We start from the raw sequence: 5,839 nt of genomic DNA, 5'->3' as shown, positions 1-5,839 counted from the left end.
ACCTGCCCTCTGGACTCCTTCTGGTGGCTTTGGTAGGCAGTGGGTCCAGGGTCAGCCTGAGCTCTAGAACCCCCCACCCCAGGAGAGACCCTTCAGGGAGGTGCAGCTGCCCCCTTAGCTCCTGCCCTCCCGACTCTCTGTGCCCTGCAGGGATCTTAGAGGGTCCTGGCCCAGCAAAAAGTGAAGAATCCTTTCCTATGGTGGGAGGATGAGGGCAGCAGGTGGAAAATTCTTCAAAGGGAAGGGGGAAGTTTTCAAGAGCTTTTCAGAGTTGTCTGTGTTGATGCTGTCAGGTAGGTGGCTGTCCTGTGATGATGGTGCTTAGTCTTACCTTGTCCTGGCCTTGAGCTGGTCCTGGCTCCAGTCTGAGTCCAAGCCGACACAGGCAATTTGAAGTTTGTATTCAGTTGTGCCTCTCCCCGAAGTGAGGAAGTGCCTGACCTTCTATTTCCAGGACCCCAGTGGGGGTCCAAGGATGCTATTGATGCCATTGATGGGGTTTTCTCCCTTCCTTCTTTTCTTTTTTCCTTTTTCCTTCCTCCCTTCCTTCCTCCCTCCCACTCTCCCTCCCTCCCTCCCACTCTCCCTCCCTCCCTCCCTCCCTTCCTTCCTCCCTCCCTCCTTCCCTTCCTGCCTTCCTTCCCTTCTTTCTTTATCTCTCTCCTTTTTTTCTTTCTTACTTTCTTTTCATGTTATTTTTAAGTAATCACTACACCCAAGGTGTGTCAGCTGGAACTCACAATCCAGAGATCAAGAGATGCATGCTCTACCAACTGAGGCAGCCAGGCACCCATCCCACTTCCTTTCTTGCTGAATCTGTAACTCAGGGAAAAGAACAAAAACAAAAAACAAAAACAGTTTAGCTGAGATCGGTTAGTGGTGTCGGTGCCAGGTACAAGAAAAAAAAATCAAGTGGAGTCTTGAGTATTTTTAAAACACTTTAAAGGATTTAAATAATTTATATATAATGGCATAGAACATGTTTATATCATGTCGTATTTCTAAAGAGGACTCCTTGTGTGCATCAGACTGGTTTAATAACTTTGATCTAAAAACTGCTTTATGTTGTCTTCTAGATTTTCGAATACTGTAGAAAATATTGGTAGGTAGTATTCCAGTTTATACAAGTCTTGGGTTCATTTTCTCTTCAAAATCCCAGTGACCCTTAGCTGCCTAAATCTCCTATACTGGTTTTACTGGTCCAACAAACACAGTTTAATCCAATACTATTTAAGAGTTTATACAACATGAAATTATGTGTTTCAGTAAGATAAATACATCATATGATATTTTTAATGGAGATTAAGTCTTACAATTCTGGAAATCATAGTGACTCAATTATTCTTACAATCCTGGGGGGTAAACCTTTTTAGGTATCATATATGATCCCAGCATGCATTTCTCCATTATGTGTCAGGGGCATTTGCAATTTTAAGATCTATTGTGATCTTTAAGTTCTCCCAATGATACTAAATTCAGTTAATTAATGTACCTATCATCTCAGCCTAGAGCATTTCTAATTAGGAGAGAAATCATAAAACACCTTTAATATAGTGCTGCTGCCCATTTTTAGGCATTAGCTAGAGTGGCTGCTGGAACAGGTTAAGAGGAGTGAACCTTTAGGAGATATCGGTGAGTGTAAAAAACACATGCGATGTCTGCTCCAGCAAGGAAAGGGCTATCAGTGAATGATAGGGCAACTTTAAAAGATATGAGCGATTGGGGAAAAAAAAAAAAAAAAAGGAATGATTGGAGTCCCTGAAAAGACTGGGGGGAAAGAAGCAATTTTTGAGGAAACAACGACAGAAGAATTTCCAATCATAATAAAAATTATAAACCCACCAATCCAAGGAGCCAAATGAACACAACGAATGAGCACAAGACACATGAAGAAAACCGTATCTAGTCACATCCTAATTATATTGCTCAAATCCATGGAAAAAGAAAACAAAATCTGCAAAGCGGCCAGAGGAAAAAGGCATGGTACCTACAGTTTTCTGGTGGGAAGGAGTGTGAGAAGGCACTGGAGCAACCTCAAAGTCAAGGAGGATGTCCCCTCCAAAAGAGGCTTTTTTCAAAAATGAAGGTGAGTGACATTGACAGACATCGAAATGTTGAAAGACTACATCACCAGCAGACCCACACTACAAGAAACGTTAAAGGAGTCCTCCAGGAAGAAGGACAACCATACCAGATGGGAATCTGCGTGTAGCCAAAGGGATGAAGGACAACAGAGTGGTAACCGCATGGGAAGATAGATGAGATTTTTTTCTTATTATTTCAGTCTCTTTAAAAACACGAGGCAGATGAAACCAAAGTAGTAAGGATGGGTTTGGGGGTTTCTAACACGCAAAGTAAAGTAAAACGCACGAGAGCTACAGCATAAAGGCGGGCAGGGGAGAAACGTGAAGAGGTAGGAGATCCCTTGGAGGGAGGCTGGTAAGTTGCACGTGTATGCGGCTATGAAGCCTAAAGCAGTGGCTGAAAGAACAAAAGAAAGAGTTATAGCTAATAAGCCAACAAGGGACAGAAGCGGATCATATAAAAACCATGGGACCACTGTGTTAGAGCAATTGCTCTTCCAGGACTCTATCCTGTAGAAATACTAGTCAAGTACGAGAACGATGACGACAGCAGTATTTGTAAACCATAAAACTCTAGAATCAACCGAATGTAAAGAGTATAAGGAAAGGGTTAAATAAGTACTGGCACAAACGCACGGTGGCAGAAACTGCACTGTTAAAAGGCATTCGAGGACTTCCGGATTCCCGGCGACCTGCTTTCCTCCAGAGCTCTCCCCCTCCAGAAGCCCTGGTGGCCTTCTGATCTTGGCTTCGGTCCTCCTGTTGTGCACGTGCCAAACGACACTCTGTCTTGTCCCTTCTAAAAAGAACCACCTCGTCCCTGGGTGGGCTCGAACCACCAACCTTTCGGTTAACAGCCGAACGCGCTAACCGATTGCGCCACAGAGACCTTCGGGGAGCCCCCGCCCACACCCCAGTAGAGAGCAAGCACGCGCTCAACGCCAGGGGGAGCCACCCGCCTCCTGTCTGAGGCGACTGGGGCCCGAGGGGAGCTGAAGGCCGGTGGCTTCCCGGGACCGTTCTTCGCGTTTGGTCCGCCGGCACCCGCCCTTCGGCGCCGCTGGCGCTCCGCTCGCTCCACTCGGCCGCCGTCCGTGTGGGGGAAGCTGGAGAGCGGGGGAGGTGCGGGCGGTCAAAAGGGGGCAAACGCCAAGAGGCGGCAAGGGAAAGCGGGGGAGGCGTGGACGGGACAAGGAGACTTCCCAGGACGGCCGTGCAGAGGCGCCGGCCGGACTGGGGGACCGGAGAATGGTTTTTGTGGTGGTTTTGTCCTTACCGCGTAGGAGAGTTGAGAGGAAGGGAAGGAAAATCCGAAGAGCCGGCGGGGAAGAGAGCACAGCGCCCGTACCTGCGGTTTGTCCGAAAAGAAAACAGCGCAGTAACTGGAACGACATTGCGTCAAGAGTCCTGGAGCGACGACCAGGCTTGCCGCCGGGAGGGTGGCGCGCCGTGATCGTATAGTGGTTAGTACTCTGCGTTGTGGCCGCAGCAACCTCGGTTCGAATCCGAGTCACGGCAGTGCTCCCGGGCGCTCGCCGCCCCTCCCCTTTTGCTTCGGGTTTAAGCCCGCCGCGGCTGCGCCCCTTACCTGGGGGCCAGAGAGCCCTGCTTGCCGCTGGCCGCTGGGTGCCGGGAGGTCGTCTTCGTTCCCCCGAAAGAAAGGAAAACTCCACTCGGCCTTAACCCGGGGACCTCCTCCGCTCTGACTCTGAGCGCAAGTCAACTGAACGAAATGGCTTCTCTTCAGCGCGGCTCCCAACCAGGACAAGTCCTTGAGTCCCCAACTGTCCAGCGAGGAGCCTCGTGGGCCGGCGTTGCTGGGAAACGGCGTCTCTGTGTTCCTCAAAAAAACCTTAAGGATCTTCAAAGACCATCGGATAAGTGACAGCCCCTCCATAGACCCGCTGAGCGCCTCGAACCTTGGCTCCTGGGAATCTCTGCTTCGGGGGACTTTTTCAGTCCTTGGCTGTTGTCCTCCTTGTCGTCATCACAGCACCCTCTCGCATGTACTTGCGGCATACCCTCAGGGATTGGAAAAGGCCTGTCGGCAGCCACTTCCCGCCAGATGGTAGTCATCGGGATGCCACTGAGAGTTGTGCTCCTTCCACACCTTTGCCAAGACTGGGTGTTTCCTATCCTTATCATTTGAGTCGTGCTGCTGGGAGTAGTGCTCTCTCCATGTGATTTTAACATCCATTTCTCTGGCGGCTAAAAATATCGAGCTCTCTTTTAGGTGCTCTCTAGGCCTCGGGTATCTTCTTTTCCGAAGGATCTCTTCATGTCTTTTCACCATCTAAAACAACTTGAGTTGTCTGAATTTTTTTTTTTTTTTTTTAATTGTCAGTTTGAAGGAGCTCATTGCACCTTATAGTTACAGGTTTGGGGGTTTGCTTGCTTGCTTGCTTGTTTTGTCAGATAGGTTTTGTGAACATTTTCTCCCTGTCTGTGGCTTGCTGTTTTCACTGTCTTGGGGGCGTCTTTGGATGAGAAGATATGGTTAATGTTGATGAAGTCTAACTTGTCATGTCTTTTTTTAATATACATATTTTTTCCTGGGTCTTGTTTAGTAAATCTCTGCCTACCACCAAGTCACAAAGTATCCTCAAAAACCGCTTTTGCCTTTAGCCTTTAGCCTTTATGTTTTACGAGGCACCTCCAATTAATTTCTATGCGTAGTGTGAGGTAGAAGTAACGCTGTTTCCCGCCCCCGATATTGAACCTATTTCCTTTCCCCGCTGAACCGTTTCTGTTGAAAATGAATTCACCAGGTCAGCTGGGGTCAGTTTCAAGTGTTTCAGCTGAGTCCATTTATCCGTGTCTCCTGATGCCACCGGCACACTGCACCGTCTATAGGGACTCAGAGTGAGTCTTCAGGTCCGGTAGCGTAATTAGGTGTCGGGACAGCAGGTGCGGGGTGTGGGGGCAGAGATCCGGAATCCAGTTCGGGGCCGCCGAGCCTTCCTTGAAAGCGGTCTCCGTCCCCCCCGGAGTCTACCGGGTGATGTTGGGGACCCCGGGATCTGACGCCGGGCGCCTCCCCTCCCGCGCCCTTGCGGTGACGTCGTGTCCTCACGCGGCCGCCTCGGGAAGGCGCGTCTCCAGGGCAGCTCTGAGGGGCGGCGGGGCCGGGCCGGGGCGACTCGCTCCGGGACTTGCGGACCTGGCGGCCCTCGGAGCGTCTGGTGCGGGCTCTTGTTTTGGAGGGAGCGGGGAGGGAACGTCCTTATGAAAGCGGTCCTTGGGAGGACAGGTGACCTCCCGAAGGCCCAACGCCTCCCACAGCTCAGGGGAAAATGTCACTCCCGTGGGAAGCCCGCAGAAGAAGAGTCTTCCACCGGCTCCCTGGTGGTCTAGTGGCTAGGATTCGGCGCTTTCACCGCCGCGGCCCGGGTTCGATTCCCGGTCAGGGAATTGCCTTTTGCGCGGGCATCTTCCTTTCCTAAAACCCGGAGGTGTGGCGTGCGGTGTGCGTCCCGCACCGCTCGGACTGTTCATCTCCCCCGCCGGGGGGTTGGGGACGGCGGGCCGCTTTTCAGGGCGCACGCACCTGGCTTGCTGGCCTCCAGGTCCGCCGCCCGCAGAGGTGACTTCAGGGCTTCTAAGCAGCTGGCTCGTGTTCACGCTACGCGGCAGAGGTTCAAAACCCTGTGGGGCCGCCCCAGGGGCGCAGAGCAGGCTGAGCCCCGAAAAACCCAGCTCTGCAGGCCAAGCCACGGCGCGCTGTTCGCGTGTATCCCAGACACCGGCCGGTGGGC

General features: G+C 51.4%; 3 non-coding genes across 3 annotated transcripts; 2 read left to right on the top strand and 1 right to left on the bottom strand.

Moving 5' to 3' along the window:
* Positions 1–2,899: 2,899 nt before the first annotated feature.
* Positions 2,900–2,973, bottom strand: TRNAN-GUU. Its single transcript has one exon. It is a non-coding gene; the product is annotated as a tRNA-Asn (tRNA).
* A 557-nt stretch (positions 2,974–3,530) lies between these two features.
* Positions 3,531–3,602, top strand: TRNAH-GUG. Its single transcript has one exon. It is a non-coding gene; the product is annotated as a tRNA-His (tRNA).
* Positions 3,603–5,423: 1,821 nt separating this feature from the next.
* On the top strand, positions 5,424–5,495 carry TRNAE-UUC. The gene has a single exon. It is a non-coding gene; the product is annotated as a tRNA-Glu (tRNA).
* Positions 5,496–5,839: the final 344 nt, after the last annotated feature.

Source organism: Phoca vitulina, unplaced genomic scaffold (genome assembly GCF_004348235.1).
Source record: "Phoca vitulina isolate PV1807 unplaced genomic scaffold, GSC_HSeal_1.0 scaffold780, whole genome shotgun sequence".
Classification (NCBI taxonomy): domain Eukaryota; kingdom Metazoa; phylum Chordata; class Mammalia; order Carnivora; family Phocidae; genus Phoca; species Phoca vitulina.
This window is presented reverse-complemented; position numbering and strand designations above follow the sequence as displayed.